Consider the following 21,002-nt stretch of genomic DNA (forward strand, 5'->3'; position numbering starts at 1 on the left):
GAGTCGACCCAACTGTGATGGGTACCTAACTCACGTTAGGTATAGTAAAGGCGGCTGGGGATAGTGCTGACCACACAATCTCTTCATATGCCGAGGTCACAGAAACAAGTGAACTCTACTGCACTTGCCCCATAGACCGTCAGGATTGAAACGGAAACTTTACTTTTTTTTAAAACACCACACAGCCAAAAACATCACACAGCCAAAGCAATGCACAGGTAAAAGGTTTTCCAACCGCAGCAATGCCAACAACAAAGCCAGCAGCTTACATAACACTCAGCATATTCCGTGCCAAATCCTAATATATAAAAGACCATGTGCGCACTTCTGTCTCTCTCTGTCCGTAAAATATTTTCACAGGCTATCATATCAGCATCGTCAGCGATATATGGACAACTTGATACCGACTTTTGTTGAAAATAATATGTTAGATGTTTTAAATGTATTAACAACATTTTATTCAAAGAATAAAAAAAAAAATTAAAAAAATTTCATCAACCTAGCTGTAACGGTCCTCAAGTTATCGCGTTTACACACACACACAGACACACGGACAGAATTGGATAATCCAGTTTTCCAACTCCATTACGCATAAAGCGCCAAAATTTTGATAAAGCTGTTTATAATTTTTGCCCGATTAAAATAAGTCCTATATCCCGGATGTGATGAAAGACTGAGGAGTAAAACGATAAAAACTGTCAGAATTTCATGTGATTTTTGTGCACGATTACAAGACTTTCTCTATAGGCCTACTCTGTATACGAGAAAGTAAAAAGCTGGAATAACATGAATTAAACTCAAGTAAATTTTGTACTCTCACAGTTGTATTTGTTATGTTATCAAATTGACATAAATAAATCAATAAATAAGTAAATTAAATAAATAAATAAATAAACATATATATATATATATATATATATATATATATATATATATACATACATATATATATATATATATATATATATATATATATATATATATATATATATATATGTTGTTACTTCAACATTTATTTAATCCTAGAAGTTAAATTGGCTAATTTTAAAAAAAATTATTTAGCATCCTTCTCAGACCATAGCTAAAATATCGTGTGTCCAATGCAGTTAGTCAGGGGTAGACGGTTATTAAGAGCTAAAGACTGTACTGGGTCAAAGATCAAGGACCCGAAGTCTTCAGCCACCCCCACGCTTCTCCACCCCCAGTGCATCAGACCACCTGACTTGCACTTGAGGGGACTGTTAGGTTATTGGAGTTACCTATGACCTCGAGCTCGAGTTCGGCATTCGTTTCTTTTGGGCTAGCAAGCGCGCCAACTACCTTCTTTGTTAATTAAAAACAACATTTTCTGCAGTTATGATTATTACTGATTTGCCTTATTTCAAAGAGGTGGAAGTGAAGATGTTATCTTGAAAACGTCGATTCGACATGGTAGCGGCAAATTAAAATATTTTACTCCTAGCTTCAGTTGTTGTAACAGAGATTCGACACACCGTACACAGTGTCAGTAAAGGTTAAACCCATTTTTACGTGATTAATTACTACGAGCTGACCCGCGACGTAGCATACGCCGCCATCTAGTTGTTTTATTTTCTGCTTATCAGCAATTCATAATTTGTTTTGTGAATTCAACACTACCCCCTCCCTTCTCCCCCCCCCCTCCCCCCACCTAGTGAAAACAGCCGTTTACAGACAAAGAAAAGATCAATCAGAAATTGTTACCTCCCCTTCATTTCAAATCGTTTAATACTAAATTATCTGCCCTTAATAGCCGTCACTAGCCCAGCTCTACGATTGTAAACATTCGTTGTGAACCAAAGCTCATCAGATTGGTGGGGGGGGGGGGGGTTGGTATCGATTTGCCTGAAGAGCGGGAGAGTAACTGCGTGCGTCTACGTTTTGTCCTGCATGGTCCCCATGAAGAGAATTATATAGATCTACAACTAATCTCATATGAAATATCAATTTACGCTAGGGCCAAAGGCTTGATAATAGAACAAATTAGTTCTATGTCGTAGGTTTTAAAAATAATTTTACAGACATAACGATGAAAAGGAAGTAGAGTTAAACCACTTCTAGGACCTTGTCACATAAGTAAATATTTAGTAGGGTATTTAAGCACTATATCACAACAGCCATTTTCCTCAAAGTGAAGTACCCATAAGATCTAGGAGGACTTAGGAACATAAAAATATTTAATACTTTAAATGAATTGCAACACTTTTGTATAGGTAATCAAGCGCACGATTGCACGACTTTATTGTATTTTATTTATTGTGCGAAAAACTGCAAAGCTTAACTTATGCTAAGCTATCGTTAATTGAAACAACTACCATCTTGTCAGGCTGTATATCACCATCCTCCTGTATATCACCATCCTCCAGTATATCACCATCCTCCTGTATATCACCATCCTCCTGTATATCACCATCCTCCTGTATATCACCATCCTCCTGTATATCACCATCTTGTCAAGCTGTATATCACCATATTGTCTGGCTTTATATCACCAATTTGTCTGGCTGTATAACACCATCCTCCTGTAGATCACCATCTTCCTGTATATCACCATCCTCCTGTATATCACCATCTTGTCAGGCTGTATATCACCATCTTGTCTGGCTTTATATCACCAATTTGTCTGGCTGTATAACACCATCCTCCTGTAGATCACCATCTTCCTGTATATCACCATCCTCCTGTATATCACCATCTTGTCTGGCTGTATATCACCATCCTCCTGTAGATCACCATCTTCCTGTATATCACCATCCTCCTGTATATCACCATCTTGTCAGCTGTATATCTAAGCTGGATGAACTCATTGACGTTCTAAAGACTTGAACCCGGATTCGAACTTAAGCCTTTCGGGTTTGCAGTCTAGCTCACTACTGCTAGGCACGACGTTGCTTCTTTTTCTTATAAATGTATCATGTATTATGTACGTTAAATATTAATATCTCTTAAGCCTTTTGTATTAAGGAAAATGCTAAATGTAAGAACATAAGTACTCGATTTTCTTAAATGCCGACTTTATCTTTTTTGTTAGCACTAATCTATAATTACTCAAAAATAAGATAACTTATGAGGTTCGTGTTGAGTGTAGTAAGTTCTCTTTCAGAGCAGATGGCCTATGAGGCCGGTAGAGTTCACTTGACCACGGCATATGAAGGATAATGCGGTCAGCGCTTTGCCAAGTCTTCAACTTTTAATTGTAGAGGCAGAGGCGTAGCAACCCTTCCCAGCGCCCGGGGACAAACTTTCAATTTGGCACCCCCTCGGGAACAAACCTTCAATTTTCAATTTGCACCCCCCTCAAACTTTCCATTTGCACCCTCCTCAAACTTTCCATTTGCACCCCCCCTTCCTCAAACTTTCCATTTGCACCCCCCCCATATATTTTTTATTTTTATAATGACAAACTGCACCTAAAATGAGATTTTAATTTGTTTTTTTCAACCCATTTTGGCGCCCCCTAAGGTCGGCGCCCGGGGACATATGTACCCCCCTGCCCCCCCCCCCCCTTCGCTACCCCTCTGTGTAGAGGCCGATACTCATTTGGCTTTATTGGGCTCATCGTTGTCACACAGATTGAGTTCATAGCCAGATAATTAAAACCCCGAGTGTGTTGCTACTTGACAACGCCGCAGAGGCGTAGTTACCCTTCCAGTCGCCCGGGGACAAACTTTCGATTTGCACCCCCTCTCGAACTTTTTATTTGCACCCCCTCGGGAACAAACCTTCAATTTTCAATTTGCACCCCCCTCAAACTTTCCATTTGCACCCCCCTCGAACTTTTGATTTGCATTCTCCCCCCCCTCAAACTTTCAATTTTTTTTTCCAACCCATTTTGGCGCCCCCCCCCCTAAGGGCGGCGCCCGGGGATATATGTCCCCCCCGCCCGCCCCCTCGCTACGCCTCTGCAACTCCGTCTCTTTCGTACAGTAACCGATACACGTCCAACGCTCTAAATTTTTAGACATGGCATGATATTAACCCTCGTCTACACTAAAATAGAACTAAGCCCCCTAATCTAGACATTACAAATCCTAAACGTTAGAATCTAGACAATACATTTAGTAAGCAATCAACCTAGACATATTATATCAATCTCTATGCCATTAAATTGACAATAGTTTAACTAAGATCACAATCTAGTTATGTCATACGATGTCATAAACTTTGAAAATACTTCAATTAAGCCTTCATTTTAACATACAGCACACTCAGCAATTCTGTATATAGGTATCCGTGATGATTCGCTTATGTTTTAATTAACCCCAAAACTTTGATCCGTCGAGCTATTTTTGAAAGCTAAAAGGTTAACTTACCACTAACATAATTACACGGTTTTTTTATAGCGCATACAACGATCTCATTTTATCTGTCACTGACTACGAATCCAAATACTATCTCAGCTGTTAAAATATACAGTAATTACCCTTTAATTATATGGTTGCATCATATATAAAACATTTTCTGACTAGCGATATAAGGTTGTTCTTGGGAGATAATTAAAAACAACGATTTTGGAATGGAGAGAGCTGCGTTAAAAAGAGAACTGGGATTGATTGGAGCGACGTCCATTGTAATAGGCAGCATTGTTGGTAGGTTAATGTCACTTGTCATCTACAGTATCATGGCAGGGTCATGTTATTTGACATCCGTAGTACCACTGGTAGGTTAATATCAATTGTCATCTACTGCGTTACTGATAGGTTTATGTCATTTGACAGCTACTGTATGATGGCAGAATGATGTCATTTGAGATACATAGCATAGGTTTATGAGATTTGACACCTACAGTACCATGGCATTAGTAGGTTCGTGTAATTTGATATTCAAAGCATCATTGGTGAGTTTGTCATTTGACATCTAGAGCATCATTTTTGTAGGTTCATGTCATCATTCGTTGGTTCATAACATATACATCACCATTTGTTGATTAATGACATTTGACATCTACATCAACATTGGTTGGTTTCAGAGGCGTAGCAACCTTTCCCGGCGCCCGTGGCGAACTTTCGATTCGGCGACCCCCCCCCCGATATATATATATATATATATATATATATATATATATATATATATATATATATATATATATATATATATATATATGTGTGTGTGTGTGTGTGTGTGTGTGTAATCGTGTGTGTTTATAAGCGAGTGTGTGTGTAAGCGTGTATTTGTGTGTGTGTGGGAGGGGGGGGGGGTAAGCGTGTGTGCGACAGTCCGGAAAAGGTTTAATAATTACAGTGTTTGTTTTTTGTTCCTTAAAACTTTACGCCAATTAAAGTCCCATTAAGATGCGTTTTCCTTTTACAAAAGATTAGTAGTGTCAGAAAAAAAAGCCTGATCTGGTGTGTAGCAAGCGCTAATTTGGATTCCAATGGATGTTAACAGCTCGAAGTCTTGGATTTCTCAGAAGCGAAGGAAGTCTACCGCTCCCCCCCCCCGAACTAAATGGAATTTATATAGAAAATATATACTTTGAAAAATGACCCTGCCCCCCCCCCCCGTAAATTTTAGTCCGCCCCTACCCCTACTCAAAAATTTCAAGTGCCCCTCCCCAAGGAGAATAAAGTCTGGAAGAAACACTGTTTGCAATGATAAACTATTATGGGGTCTGCAATTCATACAGCTCAATTGATTCTTTTTAAATTTATTCTAATTCAGGTTCTGGAATTTTCATCTCACCAAAAGGCGTCATTGAAGCCAGTGGATCTGTAGCTATGTGCATGATTGTCTGGGTCATAGCCGGGATCATTGCCCTTGGAGGTAAGACAAAGATTGTAAGCATAATAATGATACAATCAATGGATTGTTTATTTGAGTGCAGCCTCAAATCTGCAAATACAAATACTCTCCAGACAAAAAGGCCATATCAAAATAGCCTTGTCAAAAAGCTTGAGGCAGACAAACTGTTCAATACTTCGCCAGACAAAAGAACTCTCGTTTAGACGGCTTTCTTCTTCATCTTCTTCTTCTTCTCCGGTGCGCGGACCTTTGACCACAGGTGCTTTGACCATAGGGGGTTTGACCATAGGGGGTTTGACCACAGCGGAGCTTTGACCATAGGAGCTTTGACCATAGGGGGTTTGACAACAGCGGGACTTGGACCATAGCGGTGCTTTGACCATAGGGGGTTTGATCATAAGGGGTTTGACCATAGGGAGTTTGACCACATGTGTTTTCTCAGCAGAGGGTCTTTGATCACAGGTGGTCTATCAACTGGTGTTGATTAGTAAACAGTAAGTTCAGTGTATTGAATAAATAAAAGGCAGTATTAAAAATACCTACATTTGCACTTGATCGATCCCCGCTAATTATGTAATTATTTTTTCCCAACACCAAAACAAAGTAATATAAAGTAAATTCTTTTCCACTAATGCAATGTTTTATAAAGGGAAGTAATTGTGTTTTCCTAATTTATCAAAGGGAAGTAAGTGCTAAAGGACTAAATATAAATAATTTTCAGACATAATTAGAATTTTGTAAAAGATGATATTTTTTTAAAAATTGTGTTTAATGAACATGCTGACAATTATTACTTTCAGTTTGAAAAATGAACATTATTTCTTAACACTTTCAGTATTAATTTTTTTTAAACAGTGCGATAGACTATGGATAAGAAAGGTTACTATAGTCTTTAAGTGAATCAAATCCGGGCGTCCTCCGGTACCCCGACAGGGTGCTATTTGGCGCCCCGGGCCTCCCCTTGTACGCTATGGTACCTACGTTCGCGTAAGTGAGTTCAAAAGACTATGAAAAAGTTGAGTACTATAGTCGTTTACTAAGTTGAATCGGGCGGTTACGCTTACGTCGTCATGGTGCGATTTGGCGCCACGGGCTAGACTGTGGACACTTTGAGTTTATCTTTGCGGTTGTGTTTTCTTTGTGTTTGAGTTTGGTTTTGCGTATGTGGTTGTGTTTGCATTTGGGTTTGTTTTCGTTTGCTTTTTTTTGCATTTGTGTTTTCGTTTGCTTTTTTTCTTTGCGTTTGTGTTTTCTTTGTGTTTGCGATTGTTTTTGTGTTTTAGTTTGTGTTTGTATTTGCGTTAGGGTGGGCAAATCACGAATAAATGCTGATTACTAAACACACAAGTTATGGTCCTTTACAGATACGTTTTTCAGCGATGCCAGTGCAGGGCCTGGCCGGGACGGCTAGTATTTTTATATAACAATACGGGGGATAGCATCTCGGGATAAAGACATGATTTTAAATATTTTTTTGTATTACTTAAGCTTTTAAAAAATAGGAATAAAATTTCGTAGAAATAGGAATTGCGCACCTAGTGTACGGCAAACAATAAGTGTATAATAAATTCATATGCGTTTTTGAAAAATCGGAAATAGCGTAAATTACTATTTTCTGTCAACGGAAATGACACACAATTTGAGAGAAATTTGTTTTGCAAGTCGCTATTGCTGTCTTCGCATTGCTTTGCAATATCATGTAAATGCATTTTTGTTGCAGCAATTAGGGGAAGAACTTGGGTTAGAGTCAAGTCTTTTTTTTTGCAAATAATTACAAAGGTATGAGAGTGCACAAAGGTGGTCATTCATCACTTGGCAAACTATGATAAAACTATGATAAAACCCTAATTTCTGATTTCAAGTAATATTCCCCCTGCCAGCTATGCAAAGTTTGCTCATTTCTTATGTATATGCTCACAACCATTAAAAAGGAAGCGATGCTCCTGTTGACAGTATTAACTATTTTGTAATGAGACAGCCATCTTACCTCAATACATTCTGGAATTTTTATAATATGATTGTCAATTATCGCTTTCATTTCATGCAAATGCAACACAGTTTTTTAGATGACTTGTTAAAAAGCTTATAAATATCTTTTAAAATATGCAGAAACCTTTTGACCTTCTGGTTTTTGTTCCTGCAAGAGGCCACTGCTAGTGACAAGATGTGGGCTTTGCAGTGTATGTAGAGAATATCTTTCTCTGCCTTTTCTGAAAGTTTCCTTCTTACTCCCCCAATATTCCCAGCCATATTAGAAGCACCGTCGAAGCCAAGATCACACACATTATCATAACATAAACCTAAAGCTCTCATCTGCTCGTCAATAGTATCTGCAATAGTTTCAGCCCTTGCATTTTGCATCTTGACTATTGTCATGAGTTTTTCCACTAGAAATTTTTTGTCAACAAATCTCAGCATAATACTAAGTTCCATCTCATTTCGCACGGAAGTACTTTCATCCGCCAAAATAGAGAACCTTCTGTTGTGCACTGATAGTTTTATTTCTTCTCTCAAAACTTCCCCCATGCACACAAGAAGTTCACTGGCTGTGTTCTTGCTGCTGTAGTTTGATCTTTCACTCTGAGCCTCTCTCCAAATTCTATATTTTTCATTTAATTTGTCTAGAATACTCTCGATCAAGGTTTCATACTTTGTTGTATGGGCTATTTCTTACTTTATTAAAAATATAATCCACGCAAAAGTATTTTAAAACATTTTCTATTTAAGAGTCTCTCACTTTCACTTAGTTGAACAATCTGTGTTTGAACAGGTCTCTTCAGTGCATGTCTTTTAAGCGTTTCCATTTCTACACTTACAGTGTGAAAAGAAGAATGCTGTTTTTCTAAGTTACCATTTTTTCCTAAAGCATTTTTAAAAGATGTGAATGGAACATTTTTTAAAACTCCGCCCGTTTTTGTAAAACTTTTGAATCATTTTTCATGTAGCTTTGGCACATCTTACAAAATTCACCTCCTTGTTCCTCACTGTAAACCAACAAACTCTATTTATGTTCCCATTGTTTATTGTAGTGACGTATTCCTGTATCAGTCTTGTTTATAGAGTGCTGACTGGGCTTCTCTTCTAAAGTTTCCGCAGTTTTTAATTCAGCAGTTAGAGTCGATTGTCCATCTCCATTTTTTTTATTTTACTTGTACTTGCCACAGTGGTAGTAAAATAGAATTAAATTGTTCTCTTCATTGTAGGTGTTTAGTGAGAGAGCAACATCACTGAAATGATAAAAAATTACAAATAACAAACAATTACTCGAGAAAGCAGAATGTCTGTTAATTTTAGGCTATTTCTAATGTAGTGCCTAATTTCTGAACGAGAATGGTTCACAAACTGAAGAATTCATTATGAAAGTAGTTTTCTTCATAATATCATTCAAAGCCATCGTCTCTGTAATTTGGGAAGGGAATATATATATATATATATATATATATATATATATATATATATATATATATATATATATGTAAGACTAAGGTGGGAAAAAAGTGTATATTGAGATTAAGTGGCCGGTACAAATCGTCCACTATTGTCCCGAGTTTACGGTTAACATGAGTTAGTCTGTTTTTTGGATTCTCGTTGACATACAAGTAACATCTACTTATCGCCACGTCCAGTAATTAACTCAAATGGTCAGTAGCTAGTATACCACATCATTCGTCTAATACCATTTGTACGTGTTTACAGTATCAAAGATTACACTACATACAGCTACATCTGGCCACTACCAGATTAATGATTTGGTCAACTTGAATGCAGTGAGCCTTATCGTTCATGAACCATGTCAAGCATCTCACTTTTGTGACAATTTGTCACACACAAAACTATCACTAACATACATACATAGCTCTTTAATTCCTATGTGAAATGTACAACAATTTAATTTTAAAGGTTAAACACTATTTACAAGTTTATCATTTTTGTTATAAAAACTGCATGTGGGCAAACCACCTATCAACATAGCCTCGTTGTGGACTAACCCCTTATAGTAAAAAAACCTATGATCAAATCATCTATGGTCAAAGCATCAACTGTCAAAGCATCAATGGTAAAAGCATCAATGGTCAAAGCATCTATGGTTAAAGCATCTATGATGAAAGCCTCGATTTGGACAAGCCTACTATGGTTAAAGCACCTTTGGTCAAAGAATCTATGGTCAAGCATCTATGGTCAAAGCATCAATGGTCAAAGTATCGATGTGGAAACGACACCTATGGTCAAAGCATCTATGATCAAAACACCTATTATCAAACCACCTATGGTCAAAGCATCAATGGTCAAAGCACCTATGATCGAAGCATCTATGGTCAAAGCACCTAAAACCAAAATGGGTTCGCTTGTACATAAATTTACATCACACTTGATTTTTAGGTTGTGTATTATTATATTTTGTTCACTAAGATCACTAGATCTAGAACTAGATCTAGATTCTAGAGTCTAGAGTTACGGAAAATACTAGAGATCTAGACTTAACCAAACCAATCGTAGAATCTAGATAATTCTGTCTAGATCTAGATAATAATGAGTTTCTATAGGCTACATAACTATTTCAGAATTTCATTATTTTATATAAATCTGTGTTTGCTTAGCTATGCAATTTGCTAATTTAAGATAACATTTAATTTGAAAGATACTAGATCTATATCTAAATCTAGAATCTAGGGCCTATGCGCGTAAATCAAGTTTCATAAGCAGACTCAAAGTATTATTATACAGGACAGAAAACGTCACGAGTCTAGATAGCTAAGTTGTTAGTGTAATAGGCTTCCATGCGGGTGGCACGGGTTCTAGACACATCATGTTAATGTTAATTTAAAAAAAAAATGTGAATATTAAAGTTGCCTATCTGAACTTGGCGGGATATATAGGGCAGGTGAAGTAGAGTTCACCTGTTTCTTTATCCTCAGCATATGAAGGTATAATGTGGTCAGAAACATACTCGGCCGGAATCGTTTTTTTAAACGATAAAAACATGTTGTCCGAGACTTGGACACTGGGCAGGAGAAGTAGAGTTGAGTAGGTCAATTGTGACGTCATTATATGAAGGGATAGTTTGGTCAGACACATGCTCAACCGAAACCGGTGTTTTTAAAAGATAAAAAACGTCTTTTTGAATGTGACGATAAGTGACAGACGTGATGTTTTTTGATGGATGACCTCCGAAACCCACTAATATCCAAGGGATGACGGGTAGTCTAGTATACGACTAAAACCGGCCCCGGTTAATATTCTTAAGTTCATTTATTCTAGATAAAATCGGCAAGGGTCGGCAACCTTTTGAGACGGAAGAGCCAAAATTTACAATTTACGAAATTTCCCAGTTTTCAAAGAGCCACAAACATTTTTTTCAATATTATGCTCTTTGATTAGGATTGGGTTATATATATATATATATATATATATATATATATATATATATATATATATATATATATATATATATATATATATATCACTATAAATAAAAGCGTTGGCCGCTTGTTTAAATATTTATTATTATAGCGGCCCACGCTTTTATTTATAGTGATATAAATATATAAATAGTAGTGCATTAATATATTTAAAGAAAGCAATTTTTTTTAATAATTAAAGTAACCGCAGATTTATTATATTTTTAAAAATTATTTTATATTTAATAAAAATTGTATTATTTTCTTCTGTTTAGTGCATTTATAAAAGCGTGTAATTATAAACGTTTTAACGTATTTATTATTTTTATACTTTTTAGTATTAACGAGTTATACGCATGTTAATACAATATAGTTTAGAAAAAATATTTGATACACAATTTCAAAAACAGTTTTGCTTTAATAATATGATTAGTTTTACTATACGTGTCACATTTACTGCTGTTTAAGTTACAATCCAAAAATTAGCTGAACACATATCATAACACAAATCTTTTACACTTCTTTAACCGAAGACAATAATACTGTTAAGTCTGTGGTCAAGTTTATAGCTGAAGTTTCAGTAAAGTATTATGGGATAATGTAGTCTAGTGGTAAACTAGACTGCTGACCCGACTAAAAACCATTTTGCGCCTATTGAACGTTATGACGTGCTTTATCTGCTAAACAAAGGCAAATTCGCAGGATGGCTCCCCGGCAAGGTGATTATTCTCTATATACGGTATATAAAAATAAATGTCGCTTGCGGATTGACACCGGGCTTACCCGTGAGCACCACGGCGGCTACGTTCATTTTAAACAGCGCGATAGGCTATGGATACAATGGATTGCTATAGTCGCTTATTTAATCGAATCAGGCGCGTCCTCCGGCGTCTCTGCAGGGGGCGATTCGGCGCAAAGGACTATCCAGCGAACACTACACGCCTACGTTAGTTTTAAGGAGCACCCTACAATAATGATAATGCGGCTCATGACATTCGACTTACCGTCTCCGACACATAGGCGGAGTGTGATTAACGGCGATATTAATGGTGAGTGATTAATGTACACTCGAGGCTTTTATATAGCACGCCCAATGGCGTGCTGGGCGGACGTGTAGTTAAACCGATAAATATGATCCAAGCGCAGGCACTGTTTACATTTAAATAACTCAATTTTAGAAAACAAGGAATTATATTGAAATAGGGAATAACTAAATATTTTAATAGAATAGTGAATGTTTATTGGTTATGTTTATTATTAAATCGTTCATTACCGTGTCCTGAAGACCAATATTTTTATGAGTTTAAAAAAAAAAGAAAATAATGTTTATTAATCTTTGTGCATGGAGCTAAAGAGCCGCATCTTGACATCAAAGAGCCGCAGGTTGCCGACCCCCTTTTTTAGATGCCTCATTAAAGTTGTATATAATAGTACAGCAAACATATGGCACGAATAACATAAGAGCTGGATCGTTGTTTAGAGCAAAGCGTCGTTAGTCTACAAAACATAAAACGTGTGTAGTTAAGTTTTAAATTTTTGTATATAAATATAAAATATACTTTTAACTTCAATTAACAGTACTAATCTGCAAAAATGTACCACTATGCACTTTTCATAAAATAAATAAACGAAAATTATATGTTGCTTTTTTCTAAATTACTCTTAAATAAGTCTTCAAATAGCATATATAATAATAGTTATGAATTATTCCCCTTACTTTTCAAGAACTTATACATGGGGCATAACGTGTCACTTTTAGTGTCAGTAATTACAATGCTTAATGTTGATGGTGTAGGGGATGGGTGATGTTTTGGGGATGGGACATCAACATGGTTATGGAGTAGAAGATTATGTACTGTCTTTAGTGATGATTATGGATGTTGTATTTACATATGGTAGTAATGGAGTGAGTTATGTAAAACTTGATGGAATTAATGTGGTAAGAGTATGCAGACATATAAAGTAACAAGCGTGTTATATAGGACAGTAAAGCATTAGCTTTGTTATGTACAAGAGCTATTTAATATAACACGTGGATCGTTTAGGCTACACACGTCATTGAAAATATTTTATTTGCATTTGTTAGTATCAGATTCGTAAATTTATCAACGGCGTAGACTTTGTCCCACGGCGTTCACTGTAACTTTACTGTGTTTATCATGCGACGTATGAGGACTGCTGCAGATTTACAATGTTGCTATAGCTGCCAAGATGATTATTGCTAGGGTTGATGCAAGGTTTAGACTATCCTTTAGTAGTCGATGCTCTTGATAAGGTAATCGATAAAGAAATGGGTAAGACATAAAACAAAATATACATTTAGTAATCAGTGTAATTCAGTCTGTGCATGTGTACTTACTATCTGCCAGTAATTATGTTTTTTTTAACTAATCAAAATTTTAATTTGATAAAAAAAATGAAGACAATTTAATGTAGGAGGAATATAAATTAAGGACAGCAAATCCGACGCCATGCTTGTTATCACTATTTAATTAGATAACTTCCATTTATTTATTTTTGTTATATGTAAATACATAGCGACATTAGGTAGATGGTGGGACCTTTTTTGTAAGGAGAGATGTGGTCTAAGGCTAGTAAAATAACAAAGTTTTATGTGAGGGGGGTGTAGAATTTATAAAACTGATTGGGTGCGGAGATAAGGAGGCAAGCAGAATGACCATCCCCACAAGTGTATAAATCTGGTCGTTACTTAACAATGGATTTTCCTGAAAGAAAATTACATAGTAACATAAATAAAAAAACAGCAACAATATAACAGAAATTAAAATTTAAAACATTTCATACATTGTCTTATGCTCTGCTAAATTAAACCTTATCAAGTCTATTTAAAAAGAAAACAAACAAAAAATTAAAATTAAAAACTAAAAACAATTTACAAATACTATATTATACGAACAATATAAATTAGGAATAGGTAAGAAAATATTAACAACACGATTCTACAGATATTTATTAAGAGGAGACAATTCTGTCTTCCTGTTTTGAGTAGTAATTTTTTGTTTGTTCCCCTTTGAAGGCGGCAAAGCAAGAGTTAGCCTCTACTTTTTTGTGCATTTATTACATTAAAACTTGTTAATAAAGCATGGTATTACTTATTTTTAGTACTTAATTGTTTTTAAACGCAATAAAAATCTATTGTGCGCCTAATGAACATGATTGTCTGTTTGTTTTTGTTTTTTCAGCAAATCCAATTCATTTATTCTAGGTCATTCTTCCTCATGTTGTGTTAGGGTGTAAATGTAATCGTCAGTCTTCGTCAATATAGTCGTTTCCGTTAATAGTGCAATAAATAGTGAATTGTAACTGTTGGGTCCTGTTAAATGAATTGTATTGGACCATCGCCGACTGTACATGTTGTCCTTCAAGTGTTGATAATGTCCTCAATCTCACTTGACAACAGTCAGAAGACATTAGTCAGACAAGGAGAACCAATAGAATTGTAGCAGTAGATGTCCGACCATTGTCTTGTGGGCAGCATTTAGAGATAAATAACGTTAGAGGAGTTGGTCAGTAGCGTATTTTAGGAAGCAGTCGCAGTTACATATTATTTAGAGGTAGTTGAGTCAGACTGCAGATTAGCTACATAGGAGGAAAGTATATAGTATAGACTAAGTAGACAGTACATCTGCTACGTGTGTTATCTTACCTGGAAATAGACCGTCAACTACTTAGAGATCGATCTTAATTATATCCATCTTATTGTACGAGAGGCCTATTAAGTTTGGGTGTTCAAACCAGTCCAGAAACATAGGGTAATTGTTTACCTAACGTGTGACGTTAAAATACGATTTTGCGTATATTTGATGACTAAATACTATCAGGAAAGGAAACTGTAGGTCTCTAGTGTTTCAGCTGATCTAGAACATTTTCTAATGTTTAATGTCAAGTAGACAGACCGCTGATCAATATCTTCAAATAGAACTTCAAGTTGGTTACGTTTTTGTTAACGCCAACCTATGTCATTATCAACATTAAATTTATTTCTAATTTTGTTTTTAATCGGAGAATAGTGTTGAAAATCTATTCTCGAAAAGTCAATAAATTTCACGTTTGGGTACGAATGGTGAATACTACACCAAAATTGTGTGTGCAGTTTTTTTTATCTTACGCGAAATCATTCTGCAAATCAAATGCTGGCAACATCAAGGGAAGAAGAGAATGGGTAATGCCTCAGCTCAGAGAAATAGCGCCGCAGTTCATTTTCAAAAGATTCAAGATGCACAGAAATCGCTTCTTGAAAAATTTTAATTATCTAACAATTAGATTCATCTACCACACTGCAGATTTTTTTCAAATTTTCAATATTTCCAAGATTTATTTTCTTCGCCAATTTGGCAGCTTTGATAGAAATGCACCGAGATTATCATGGAAAGTGATAATATTCGCTCATTTTCCCTGAAGCTTCAGGTTAAGCTTTTGTTGATGTTCGAATATACCTGCTAGGTATGAAACTCTCTCCAACCACTCTTTGTCGTTAACGTATATCAAAAGGTCTTGTTTCTCTTGCACTTACAAGAACAAGTTGATTTCAGATTTCAATTAAAAACACGATTCACATTTCGTTTGACGGCCAGCGTACTGAAGTGTAGAAAAGCAGAACCTTGTGATCTAAGTTAATGTCTTTGATCGGTTTTTTGAAGGCTTCAGATTTAATATAATGTACGACTTATACTAGCAATTGAGTCGGAAGCGTCTTGATGGCGAGGGCATACTGATGAATCATGCTGTGGTTAGGGAGCTAAATATTTTCTGTTTTCTGAAAGCCCGATTTTGACTTAAACATAGATGGGGCACCATCCGTACGAAACCCCACAGCCGCTTTAACCCATTTTAATCATCCAGTTTAAAAAAATGTATTTATTTTCTCCATGCTGTTTTCACAATATAGCAACTCTTTTTTGCTATCATCTGAATGAATATAGACAAAGACTAGCAACTGCGAACACGAACTCACGTCTGTTGATTTATCAACTCGAAAAGCAAACAATGGCGAAAGCTTGATTTCATTGAAAATGTGTTATTTAACATCTACGGACATGTCTGCTATAAGCCGCTGAATATTATTATTAGGGAGAGATATTTGTTGCATCTTTACTGCACTGGAATCCCCAAGAATTAATTTCACCATCTTCAACAGGCAGGTTTTGATGAGATTTTCTCCTATTGCGTTTTTTTTTTGCTTGGCATTTTCTATCGCGACTTCATTTGATGTTTGCACTAATGCCGTGTTTCCTTGGGGAAAACTTCCTGTTCGATCAAGTCTCGGACGTTTGCAACTAGCTTCATGCCGACGAGAGAACTCCATATTTTTTTGGTGTGTTCCAAATAACTCGTCTCAAATGACGTTAAGTTTTGAAGGTTTCATACATTCTTGACTGAGAACAACTTTGTACAGTACGCATTGCTTCTTTTCTATTCAATTTCCAGTGATGTTAGTAAAGCCGAATTTAAATATTCTTCTAAATATTTGTGTTTTGTTTCTCATTGCTAAAGTTTAGTATTCCAGTTGGCGACCCCACAGAAAGCCCAGTTTGGGAACCCGCGTTTAAATAGGAAGTACATTGAAATAGGGAGAAGCTAAATTATTTAATAGATTAGCGAGAGCTTATTATTTATGTTTATTATTATACTAGGCATGCTGCCCAGCTTCGCTTAGGCTTTCGAAAACATTGAGAATTTGAATGCTTAATTAATTCGCCCGAGGGTCGGTCTACGACCTCAAGAGTTATGAAGAGGTTCCCCCGTGGACATTTTTTTTCGATTTATAGCTCATATAAGGTACCGGTCAGTCGAGGTCAGTTTTGACCCCCTCATCGTAGACTTTTCGGCCAACCGGCCCCCGTGTTCTGTCGCCCCAAGGCAAGATCCTGCCAAATTTGAAGCGCCTGCGGCGCCGGGAAGTGCCCTATCGGACACCCGACAATCTAGATCTAGATCTAGATTCCTAAAAGAATTTTTTTTTAAAGTTTAGCCCGAGCATAATAAAAAAAAATACGGAGAATGAAACACGTATTTTAAAATCTTAACTTACGCGAATATGCCTATTCTTTCAAATTAATTTTTTTATCCCAAATTAGCCAGTTCCAAACAAAGATTTTGTATAAAATAAATAAGTCTTGAAATAGTTTAGTCCTAATATAGAAATTTATTTTTGGAATTGATTTTAGAGAAGTTAGAGTCTAAATCTAGATCTTAGCGTCTACGTCTAGATCTAGTTATTGCGTAGATTTAGATTTAGATTTAGTCTAGATCTAGAATCTCTAGATCTAGAATCCAAATACATAAAATAAATTTTATGAGTTTAGGCCTGAAAAATTGTATTGTATACATTTCATAGTGTACGTAGATCTAAATCAAATTTGAATGAAATAGTTCATTTCTTTTTATTCTAAACACGGCAGATGACGTCATTAGTTAATGTATAAGCAATAGTGACGTAACAGTTTTATGCGTTCTTTTTCACATTTATTAATGCTTTTCCGGTTGCATAAATAATACTGTTTCTCTACATTCGAATACGCCTTTAATTTTTATTTTTCTTCTTTAAATAAAATTGTGGTTATGCATTTAAAACATCTAACATATTATTTTCAACAAAAGTCCGTAAAAAGTTCTCGATATATCGCTGCCGATTCTGACGTGATGTCCGGCGAAAATTTTTTGCGGACAGACAGAGAGAGAGAGAGAGAGAGAGAGAGAGAGAGAGAGAGAGAGAGAGATGTGCGAACGTGGGGATTTATATATTAGGATATTTCATTATCGAGTTTAGCAGAACAACATTTTGTTGAAAATAAAATAAAACAGTTATTAATATTTGTGCATGGAGCTGAAGAGCCGCATCTCAACACCAAAGGAGCCGCATGCGGCACGCGAGCCGCAGGTTGCCGACCCCTGCCGTAGACTTTTCTCTGTTTTTTAAATAAATGTTTAGTTTATTACAGGAGTTTATTTGATGAGTCGTTTTGTCGGAAGCTAATGTTATATAGGCATTCTTTTCCAAAGGAAATTAGTGATTCAAATCTCTAGTCTTTTCACTTTCCTTTAAAAAACATTACACCTGGGTAAAAAAAATATCTTGTATTTGTTTGTTTTGATGGTGGAAAAAAAATTATATAATTAGCATGGATTAATAAAGTGCAATATGGTACTTAAACACAAATATTTTAATACTCCAATTTATTTATTTAATACACTAAGTGTGCTGTTTACTAATTATTATTTTTAAGCAATAACAGTTTATAAGCCGCTCCTACATGTCCTCCATGTTTACTTCTATCTTTAGGTTTGCGGACAAGCTGTGGGTATTATAGTCGTTCACTAAATTGAATCAAGCAAGTCCGCCGGCGACCTGGTAGGGTGCGATTCTGCGCCCTGGGCTAACATTCGAGAGCTATGGTGCATCCTTTTTTTTTAAAGATTGCGGTAAGCTGCGGGTACAACATGGTTACTATAGTCTTACACTAAATCGAATCTAGGGCGTCCTCTGGTACCCCATCAGAATGCTATTAGGGGCTCGGGCCTTCCCGTGAGAGCTATGGCGTCTGCGTTTATTTAAGTGAGTGCAATAGACTGTGAATAAGTTTGGTTATTATAATGGTTTACTAAGTTGAATCAGACTGTTCTGCCGGCGCACCGGCAGTTTGTGATTTGACGCACCGGACTAGACTGTAAGCATTATGCGTTTTTTTTTGCATTTATGTATGTTATTATGTTTTTCATTATTGTTTGAGTTTAGGTTTGCGTTTGTAACTGTATTTGTGTTTGCATTTGTGTTAGATTTATGTTAATGTTTATGTTTGCGTTTTATGTATGCGTTTTTGTTTGTGTTTACAATTTTTTTTTGTGTTTGCTTTTATGTTTGCATTTTTTGCGTTTGTAATCGTGTTTGTGTTTGTGTTTGAGTTTACGTTTATTTTTGTGTTTGCGTTGCGTTTGTGTTTATGTTTGCGTTTACATTATCGTTTGTCTTTGCTTTTTTGTTTGTGTTTGCGTTGGTTTGTGTGGTTAGGGTTAATTAAAAAAGTAACATAATTTCTAAATCCGGGCAATGCCGGGTATATGTAGCTTAATAAACACACAAAGTAATAGTCGTTTTCAGATAGGGGAATTTAGGCGACGCATTCTTTCCTATATAACAGTCTTATTCGAGTAAACTTTGATGTTTTAAAGCTACAGACGCTAGATTGTATTCTAAAATATTTTTTTTGTCCCAGCAAACAATCTATAGACTTAGCTCTTTAAAAAAAAAAAACTTCTTGTTTTGAAGCAGCGTGGTCTAGTCTCTATTGCTAACTGGAAATCTCAAGTTTCTATCTTCGGTTCGGATCTGAGTCAACCCAGCTCTGATGGGCACCTGGCTAACGTTAACGGAGATAAAAGCGTATGCCGAAATCTATTTCGTTGACAGTATGGACAGTTTTACTAGACGGGGAACTTAGTATTTGTAATGTAAAAAAAATAGAGACATAAGAAACACATAAGAATTGTTTTAGCTATAATTTACGACTGCTTATCCAGCAGGTATATTTTCATAAAAGATAAAACAAAACTATAAAAATTATTCGAACCTTAACCTTGCATATGTCTGTTATTTACCCTATTTTGGGTCACAAAACCATTTCCTATTCTCCAGATGCCTTTTGTTACGCTGAGCTGAGCACCTTGATGCCCATATCAGGGGGCACTTATACTTACATCCATCTCGGGTTTGGCAAGTTTCTTTCGTTTATATACCTTATCCAGGTAAAAATTAAAAATATTATCCTCATATTTCTTTGAAGTTACAGTTGGGTCATAGAGCTAACTTAATCAAATACAAACGCCGCAGCTTAATTTCAATTATTATTTAATATTTACACATAATTAGCCCTTTGCAAAATATACTTAACGAGATAAATGGCCCGTTAAGGGAGAGATACAACGGGCGCTAGTTTGATAGTGTCTCTTTTTTCTAAACCAAAACGGAAACCAAAATCACCACCTTAACTTCAAATTGAACTGGAAACGAAACACGACATTGAAAACGGATTATTATCCAGAATCGGCATTTTAATCGGATTTACGCTTGATCTTCACGTAGTTACTGCACATTGATACTAAATATAGTCGTAACCATACCCATACATCTTGCACCTAATCTTAATCATGACAAAAATCGCATTTTAAGTTTCTTTCAGGCGTCTCTACTTGGGGGGAGGGGGCTCCGCTCCTCACCCCCACCCCCAAAGCACGACTAACGTCTTATTCAACGAAATAGAATTATATAATTTTACCAATGTCCGTCCCCTCCGAGAAAATTTAGTCCAAACCCACCCCCGAAAATTTTAAGTACCCCCTCCGGAGAAGAAAAAGTCTCAAATAAATACTGGTCGCATTTGTAGATCCTACAAACTAAAGGTAGAGTCTACTTCTGTAATATAGGCCTGTTTCCTACTGTTTTTCTCTTTTCTTTAAAGCAAAAAAAAAAAAAAACAAAAAAAAACCGCAACCATCTTTATCTCAAATTGAACCGAAATCGAAAAATGACATTAAAAACGGATTTTTATCCAGAATCGGATTTAAGCTTGATCTACACGTAGTTATCGCGCATTTGTACTAAATATAGTCATAGCCATACCCTAAACAATGTACATAATCTCAATCATGACAAAAGTCGCATTTAGAGTTTCTTTCAGGCAACTCTACTTGGTAGGATGTGGCTCCGCACCACCCCCACCCCCACACACACATCAAAGCACGTTTACCGTCCCATTCAATGACATATAATTCTATACTTTTCCCAGTGTCCGCCCCCCCCCCCACCACAGAAAATTCCACCCCGCT

Source organism: Physella acuta, unplaced genomic scaffold (genome assembly GCF_028476545.2).
Source record: "Physella acuta isolate Inbredline_101_S28 unplaced genomic scaffold, ASM2847654v3 ptg000538l, whole genome shotgun sequence".
NCBI classification, from domain to species: Eukaryota; Metazoa; Mollusca; class Gastropoda; family Physidae; genus Physella; species Physella acuta.